The sequence below is a fragment of the Bactrocera latifrons genome, unplaced genomic scaffold (assembly GCF_001853355.1).
Source record: "Bactrocera latifrons isolate USDA-ARS-PBARC rearing strain unplaced genomic scaffold, ASM185335v1 scaffold_258, whole genome shotgun sequence".
Taxonomy (NCBI): domain Eukaryota; kingdom Metazoa; phylum Arthropoda; class Insecta; order Diptera; family Tephritidae; genus Bactrocera; species Bactrocera latifrons.
The window spans coordinates 326,622-335,729 of NW_017536163.1; the positions used below are offsets into that span (position 1 = coordinate 326,622).

General features: G+C 34.9%; 1 protein-coding gene and 1 long non-coding RNA gene across 6 annotated transcripts in view; one reads left to right on the forward strand and one right to left on the reverse strand.

The window, feature by feature from the left end:
* The window catches only part of LOC108969569, a 319,863-nt gene that overhangs the window by 248,226 nt on the left and 62,529 nt on the right, over positions 1 to 9,108 (reverse strand). For both annotated transcript variants that reach the window (XR_001993403.1, XR_001993402.1), the window contains exon 2: positions 3,723 to 3,896. This is a non-coding gene — a long non-coding RNA (uncharacterized LOC108969569). The remainder of the gene's footprint in view (positions 1 to 3,722; positions 3,897 to 9,108) is intronic.
* Positions 1 to 9,108, forward strand: part of LOC108969561 (titin-like) — a 259,294-nt gene that overhangs the window by 219,476 nt on the left and 30,710 nt on the right. The gene's annotated exons all lie outside the window — the stretch shown is intronic.

A 9,108-nucleotide genomic window follows, 5' to 3' on the forward strand; every position in this document is an offset into this window, starting at 1 on the left:
CCGATTTCAATGAAATTCGGTACATAATATTTTCTTAACACCCTGATGACATGTACGAAATATGGGTTAAATCGGTTCACAACCACGCCTTCTTCTTCTTTGAATTCCATCTGATGCCTTCTCTGTATAATATATACATTAGGAACCAATGATGATAGCGGAATAAAGCTTTACACAAATACGGTATTTCATGCGAGAGTATAAAATGTTCGGTGACACCCGAACTTAGCCCTTCCTTACTTGTTCCAAATAGTCTAGCACAGAAATATGCAACGTGTGGAAGAAAATTTCGACCTGATCTACAGTAGTCTTTGTAACGACTGATAGTATGGATTCGATTTTAATACCCTCATTAAAGAGCAGTAGAGGAATTTATAACCTTACTGGGAATTTAGAGCGAATGTTTTAAAAAAAATTATAAATATATGGGGGCTCAGGGAAGTATTGATATACAATACCATTATTCATACACAGAGTTACTATTGTCAGGAAAGGATTCTTTCTGAATTTCAATTGTACTACATACATATACCATACATTGATCGATATTTTCGAACAAAAGTCAACTATAGGTACCGGAGATTACATAGTCAGTACCTAGGGGCTTGAACAGTTTTTGTTGGATTTGGACAATTTTTGGTTATAATGTAGCATGCTCTAAAGGCATTATTCGTGCTAAGATTTATCCATTATTTAATTGCTGCCTCTTGATTTGAACACTGGAAAGTTAAAGAATCAGATGGAAGTGTGCTATATGGAAAGTAGGCGTGGTTGCAGTCCGATTTCGCCAATTTTAGATATAAGGATAGTCACGAGATATGTGATTTAGTTATGGCACTTTCTATATTTTCGGTTAATGGGGATTTGTGGGCGTGGCAGTGGTACGATTACACCCATCTACGAAGTCGAACTTTTTTGTACTAAGAAACCTGCATACCAAGCTGCATTAAGATAACTAACTTTTTACTCAAGTTACAGCTTGCATAGACAGACGTAAGGACATACCGACGAAAGTACCCAGTTTTCAACTTTTCCATCTCGCTTAGTTTTAGGTGATACTTACAACCGTTAGTTGAACAAAACCTTTATACCCTGTAGTAACATGTTGCAAGAGCAAAAAAATATTACTTTCGATTCAAGCTTTCAAGCTTTGAAAAAACGGGTGCACCTTAATGTTAGCAATCAAAAAACAGCAACAAGCAGGCATTGCATTGCATGAAGGATGCCACTGTTTATGGCAGTCTGACGTGCGTCAGAGAGTGCTCCAATTACAAGCAACAACAAAAACAAACAAAAAATGGAAAATACGAAAAAGCAACAGGTAACACACTCCAAGCGGAAGGTGAGCACAAAAGCGTAAAAAAATCAGTTAAACAACTTATTAATGGTACAAAAAATTAATTGCACGAATATGTGCGTGCTGCTGATCATTTATACATATATATATGTGTGTGAGTGTATAGTTGAGTGGAAGTGTGCTGAAAGGCAAGTAAAAACTATGGATGCTGGCAAATCTCGGGTATCAGTTCGGTATGCGTAGCGCAAATCGATCACACGGCGGAGTAGAAGCTGTTGCCGATCATGTCAATATATAAAAATATATGTTGCTACAGACATATGTATATATGTCTGTATATACTGTATGCTAATATTAAGCCAAACACCAGAGGTTGTTTGATGAGCTTTAAATAGTTCTCAATGCCTGTGCGTACATGTTGCCGACGAAAACAACTTGCAACACGCAGCGCATACACACAGACACGCAGAGTGGAGTAGAAAAAGTGAAGTACTGAACTCCTCAGCAGCATGCAGATCAGCCTTTCAGCGTGCATGTGGCGTTTAAAATTAATTATTGCAAATTATAGTGCACAACTGCAACAACAACGGTGGCAACAAGACATGCGATCGCAGCAGCGACTACTTACAACATTGAGAAAATGTTTATAAACATTCTACGGCTACAAATACATCTATGCGAGTGTGTGTGATGCTGCCGTTGATGATCAAGCGTTGATTGTCGGTTGTTGTTTTGATTTGTTTTTTTGTTGTTTCTGCTTACGCTCGCGTTGTTACAAGTGTTTATTAGTGTAGATGCAACAGCTTAAACGCTACAACTTCATGTTGCCAGCTGCCAGTGACAAACTAAACGTTGTGTGGCTATGAAGTGCCGGCGCATACGAACGCTGCGAGTACAAAGCGCCTGCGCACACACCAACAGACATACTACAACAAATAATTCTGCAATTCGCCGCTTTATGCAGCATCTCCTCTGCGGCGTTACACTCGCGCGTGTTTATTGTGTAATAAATATAGAAAAATATATACAACAATAACAACAACAAAAGGTGCAACTTCAGTAAAGTTATTGCGGGTAAAAGGCTTAATGCTTCGCTAATTATATTCTTATTGTGCGCTAAGAAAGAAGTGAAATAATAGTATAACAACAATAAAAACAATTGCTGTTGATCTTCCGCTTATAAAATACAGTTTACAGCAACATAATACGCGCTGTTGAACAATTTGTTGGTGGAAACTGTTTTTATATACCCCGAACCAAAAAAATTATAACATACAAAAATAAGAGACGCAGCTCTAAAAAAATATTATTCAAAAGTTGAAAGTCCTGTCCAATTGTCCGTCCGTAAACTAAACGCTCAGTTTACGTGATATCAATCTGAAATCTTGCTCACGTCCTTTCCTCATCAAAGAACTCGAAAAACGACTTTTTTTCGAACTTTGTCGAAATCGCATATATCGGACCACTATAGCATATTGCTGCCTTATAAACTGAACGACCGAAATCAAATGCTTGTATGGAAAACTTTCGCATTTGACGAGGTATCTTCAAGATCTTTTATAAATATTATTACCAAAGGGAACACCATAATTCCTGAAAACATTTTCAGATCGGACCACTATAGCATATTGCTGCCTTATAAACTGAACGATCGAAATCGAATCCTTGTACGGAAAACTTTTTTATCTGACAAGATATCTTCACAAACTTTGACTTGTATTATTGTCCAAGGCAAGGCTACAAACTTTAGACATGCTGCTCAGAACGGATCACTTTAGCATATTGCTGCCATACAAACGGATCTGCAAATATGAAGTCCCTCGTTGGAAAACTTTTTTATTTGACGAGCTATCTTCAAGATATCTGGCATGGATTATTATTCAAATCAGTACCACAATCTCCGAATAAATTTTTCAGATCGGACTACTAAAGCTTATCGATGCCATATAAACTAATTGATCAAAATCAAGTCTTTGTAGGCAAAACTTTTTTTTATGACTGGGCAAAATCAAAATAAAGATTTTTTTATTCCCTTTTATGCTACAAGAAATGCACCTGTAAAGGCTATCATAGCTTGGAAGTTAACGTTCGTTTTTTCTTTCTTTTTTTGTGTAATTTAATGAGACCTTCATATGTCGCAAAAAACGGTTTATTTAACTTGGCTTGCTCATGCGCCGTGATAATTGCGAATGCTTTTATTCTTATAAGTATGTTTGCTACTTCTTCTTTTGACGCATCTTAGCACCGTTACGGCTTTCTGTCATAGGTAATGCCGCTATGATGCTTCAGATTAGATTTTTACATACATATGTACATAACATACATATATCTAAATATGTTTACATTTAATTCTAAAAATTAAATGCAAAAAAATCTAAAAATAAATTTAATAAATAAAATATTGTTTTGCAGTAATTTCACCTACCTTAATTCCATTTACATTGTACAATTAACTTCCGCCACATTCGACTGCGTCAATTGAGACCTATTTGTTTGTTTAGTTTTGCACCTCTGCACATCTGTTCCACTCGATTGGGTATTCAAATGCGCATGAAGAGATTTTCGCAAATTAATTTAGCTGCAAATTACTTGTGAATATCTGCAATAAATAAATCGGAAAAAAGATTTGGAATCTGTTGAGAGAAGCAGCTTGTAGTATTTTGCTTAATTAGTAGTACAAAAACAACAACAAATTGTAATGAAATCTGCCTAGGCAACTGGGTTACATGAGCATTACGATTTTGTTGTAAAAATTAATAAATAAATATTTTTAGAAAAAATATATTGCAGAATATTTTCTGTAGGAAATTAATTCACAGTTTTGGTGAAATAGTAAATTGAATGTACTTATTTTTGAGATTAAGTATTATAAAGTTTAGTCATTCTTTCTTTTTTTTACTGGCGTAGAAACCGCTTACGCGATTATAGCCGCATTTTCAACAGCGCGCCAATCGTTCTTCCTTTCTGCTGTTTAGCGCCTGTTGCAGATCCAATTGCAGCCAGATCCTTCCCACATGGCCTTTCCAACGGAGTGGAGGTCTTCCTCTTCCTCTGCTTCCCCCGGCGGGTACTGAGTATTCGAAGACTCTCAGAGCTGGAGTGTTTTCATACATACGGACGACATGACCTAACCGACGCAGCCGCTGTCTTTTAATTCGCTGAATTATGTCAATGTCGTCGTATATCTTGTACAGCTCATCGTTCCATCGAATGCGATATTCGCCGTTGTCAATGCGCAAAGAACCATAAATCTTCCGCAGAACCTAATATTGAGTGACTTTCTTTGTTCGTCGAGAGAGAACTTCACTTTACAGTTGCGAATTCAGTCTGAAGTAGCACCTGATGGCAAGAGTTATTCTGCGTGGAATTTTGAGGCTGACGATGTTATTGGAGCTAATGCTGGTTCCAAGATAGACGATATTATCTACGACTTCAATGTTATGACTTCAACACAAAGCGGCTTTTCATGCTGTCAAAAGCAGTTTTAAAATTGACGAAGAAGTGGTGCGTGGCGATTATCTTTTCATGGGTCCTTTTCAATATTTGGCGGATGGTGCATATCTGGTTAGTTGTTGATTTTCCAGGCCTAAAGCCACATTGATAACGTCCAAACAGTTTGTTGACGGTGGACTGCAGTCTATCCCACGGTCGTTGGCGCATATTATGGGGTCTCCCTTTTTGTGGATTTGGCAGAGCATACTTAAATTCCATTCATCAGGGATGTTTCTGTCCAATCATATTGCTCTTTATCAGTTCTTTGTCGCCGTGTTTGAATAGCTCCATCGGCCTCCGCCGCTTTGTTTTTCTTCAGACGGGTAATTGCTAATCGAACTCCTTTATGGTCGGGCAATGCAACGTCCGCTCCATCATAATCGATTGGGAGAATAGGGCTCGCCATCACCAGGTGTTATTTCACTTTCACTGTCATTCTGTAGGCTGGAGAAGTATTCCCTCCTTAATTTCAGTATGCTCTGGGCATCAGTCACTAGATCACTTCTGGTGGTGCTACAAGCGCATGCTAAGACTGAACACAAATAGCAGTCTACTTAAATATTTCCTTCAGAAAGATGTTGTCCTCAAGAACTCATAAGAGAAATGATTTCTTAGAGAAAAGATTCATGGAACAGCAACTACTTTCTATTTTTTTTTTTTTTTTTTTTGTTTTAAATAGTAAAACATCGCCAGATGGGCAAAATCAAATATTTTTGAATCAAAAATAAATATGTAACGAATTATAATAGATCCTTAATTTTTATATCTATCATGTTAAGAGCAAACTATAGATTTTTATCGGAAAATATAAAAATTAATTTGCGCTCTCAACAGACGTTTTTTATTGCTAAAAATATACACGTATGTATGTATGTAGGGCACATGTTAATGACTATAAACCGATTTGCACGTCCTCCAATTGCCAATAGTGCAAATGAGCGCATAAAAACTTATTACCAATAAACTTGTTCTCGAAAATTTGACATTTATGGTAAATCGACAGGCAGTTTGACAGATAAAAACAACAAACAAACAGAAAAAAATAACAATAATACTTAGTATAATGCCAAAAATAAAACTGCCAGCCAGCACACATATGTTTGTATGTATGGGTTCGTATATGTACATATGTGCAAACTACATATATTTTATTGTATGTTAAGCATATGCATTTTGGAGCGAGCAACAAGAATTAGACTCTTGTAGCATGCTTGTTGCAAGCACTTTGCACATATCGAGTAATTAAATTAAACAAGTAATGCTTTTTTGCTGGCTATGCAGATGTTCAAACAAACATATGTGTATGTGTATGCGTGTGCGTGTAAAATTATGATCGCTTGTGCATAAGTCATGCAAGCGAAAATAAACTTAATTATTCATATGAGCAGGTAAATCGGTGGCAACATTGTGAGAGTGCGCCAGTGGGCCGCAGAAAAAAAAATGAACTTTTTGTTCTTATAAAATTTCACTTCCATGCTGCCAACTTGCACTACTTATTTTACATATATTTACATACATGCATATGTATATATTTGTGGTTGGAAATTATCTATATAAATAGCTATGATGAGCTTTGTCCACCTGCGCTGCAAGGCAGCCAAATTTTTTGAGTCAAAACGCAAATTTTTTGAGATACAGGAATTTTTCAAGATTAATTTTTTGCTTCACAGTTGAATATTCGAATCTTTATGAACTTAACGGGCAGGAAATTTCTTCCGATTTTATATAAAATTGTAATAAATCGAAAAAATTTTCCTTAATTTAGGATTTAGGGGAATTTTTTCAAAATTTTTTATTTACTAAATATTGTCGGTGACATGAAAATGTATATGTAAAATATAATTATATATGTAGCTTATAGTCTCTACAATATAGAAATATAGTATAGTCATGAGTGATCGAGATGAACATTAAGTATATGCGATTGCATAGGCGAGTACCAAGCAATGGTTTGGACAGTTCTAGTGATTTTTGCGACATTTTTTTCAATTTCACAGTAAAAACTAGATAATTGGGGCGTTAACAGTTCATACTGGAAAATACCGTATACAGTTGAATTTCTTAAAGCATAAAAGTGTATAAGAAATCGTTTTCTTTATTTTTTTATTGTCAGCTTGTATGGCAGCTATATGCTATGGTGCTCCGATCTGGAATTATTTTTTTTTTGTTTTTTTTGAAATTATAACGTTTTCTTAGAAAATCTTCCATCCCAAATTTCGACCAGATATCTCATGAAATAAAAAAGTTGTTAATACAAGAGTTAATTTTGCATGGCAGCTATATGCTAAAGTGATCCGATTTGAACTATACATATATCCGGAAATTATAATAATATCTTGGACAACAATCTATGCCAAATTTCATGAAAATAACTCATCAAATAAAAAACATTTCCATACAAGAACTAAATTTTGATGGTACAGTTTTTATGGCAGCTATACCCCTTATACATAGTAGTCCGATATCGGCGGTTTTTATGTATAAACAGCTCAATGGGAAGAAAAGAACGTGAGGAAATTTTCAGAAAGATATCTCAAAATTTGAGCGACTATGTTCTTTATAGTGCGACTGATGACTGGGTATTAAAATCTTCGTGCCAAACCCTCTTCAGACTATAAATATAAAAACTTTGCAACAATCATTTTATAACTATAAAGTCAGTAATCAAGACTTACACATACATACGTCCTTATAATATGTCCAAATAAAATTTAATTTTTTAGATCTTTATTACCAGTATTCACTGTTCTTCTTTCCACTTAGTACACAAAAAGTTAAGATTCATTTAAAAAATTTAAAAGCTAAAGAGAAATTATTTTATTTTACCCCAGCAAATATTGAAAAATATTTTTCAAAAATAAATCACATAATTATTTTTAGCAATTTAACTCAATACCGAAAAATCTTACAGTCCATATACACATACACGCCCACAAATGCTAGAGGAAAGGGGAAGAGTAATGGTGAGTAGCGCACTTCGGCCGAGAGCGTGAATTTCTTCAGAGGATCTCTTATTAGATTGACCAATATAGACTCTGAGCAAATAAAAAAGTCAAAATGATGGGTTGGTTTTGAAAATCCAAATAATATATTTTTCAAAATTTAGTTACCAAATTCTATAACGGTTTTAAAAATTTAAATACTTCAACTATTGCCAATAATTAACTTTTTTCCCAATCAGGACAGGCTTTGCCGTTGCTCCAAGCTTAATTTTGCTATAAAATATTTATTACAAAATTCATTTACCAATCGTATTCGCGTTCCATTGTTCGGATATCAATGCTTTCTAATATCAGTGAAAGGTTTGTGAGCCAATTGATGCATACATTTACTAGCAAAATATAATAAATTTTCTTAGAGTTATTAAGATTTGCATTTTTTCATAAATATTGTCTTAAAAATAAAGAGATCAACTTTCCTTCCAATTCCACTCAACCATAGCAATATTCTTGAAATTCTGTGGATAGTTTTTTTCAACTTTTTTGTCCTATTTTATGATGTGATTTGCAAGTTTTCTGGCAGAAGATAAGACTCTGAATATTAAATGGAATTTGCATAAAAACCATTACACAAAATAAAATTGTAGCGAATTTAATTATGGCTCTCTAACAGTTGTAGAAAATTATCGTTAGAAAGTCATTCTGACTTAAAAGGACTTAAGAAATATATCACAAAATCTTTTCAGTCTTGAATTCAAGTCGGAAAATTGATTGAATCCAATATTTCCTTATATAAATTAATTATAAACATTTAACCACTTCAACTTTACAACTCCAAAACTCCCATCAATTTCTTGCAAAACAACATCTGCCAGCAGAAACGAACTCAAAAAACCAAAACTCATGCAACAGCATTAAATGAACCCCATCAATTTGGCCTCCAACCACGACGACTGTGCAGTCGACGAATTTCCCAAAAATAAAATCGATGAGTTTTCCCACAACACAACAAAAACATAGCACAACAAACACAGCGCATACAACAATGGGCCGCCACGAATCAAAGACGAAGTGTTCCACGAATGAAGAAAGTACTCTCACGCGTTGTGATTTAAACATATGGCGCACAGCATTTGTGGTACATTGAGCAATATATATATAGAGTAAAATACATATGCAAGGCAACAGCGCCGATCGAGCTATTTGAACGCAATCGGAACGATCTTGTATCATTCTTCGCTCGCACCTCAAAAACGATCGACGTCTTGGTTTCAGTCTCGGGGATTATGACTTAAACCAGAAGATTTTTAATTTCTGAAATTTAAGTTTTTCATACGCGCACCAATAAAATATACATATATAGTATATATATAAAGAAAT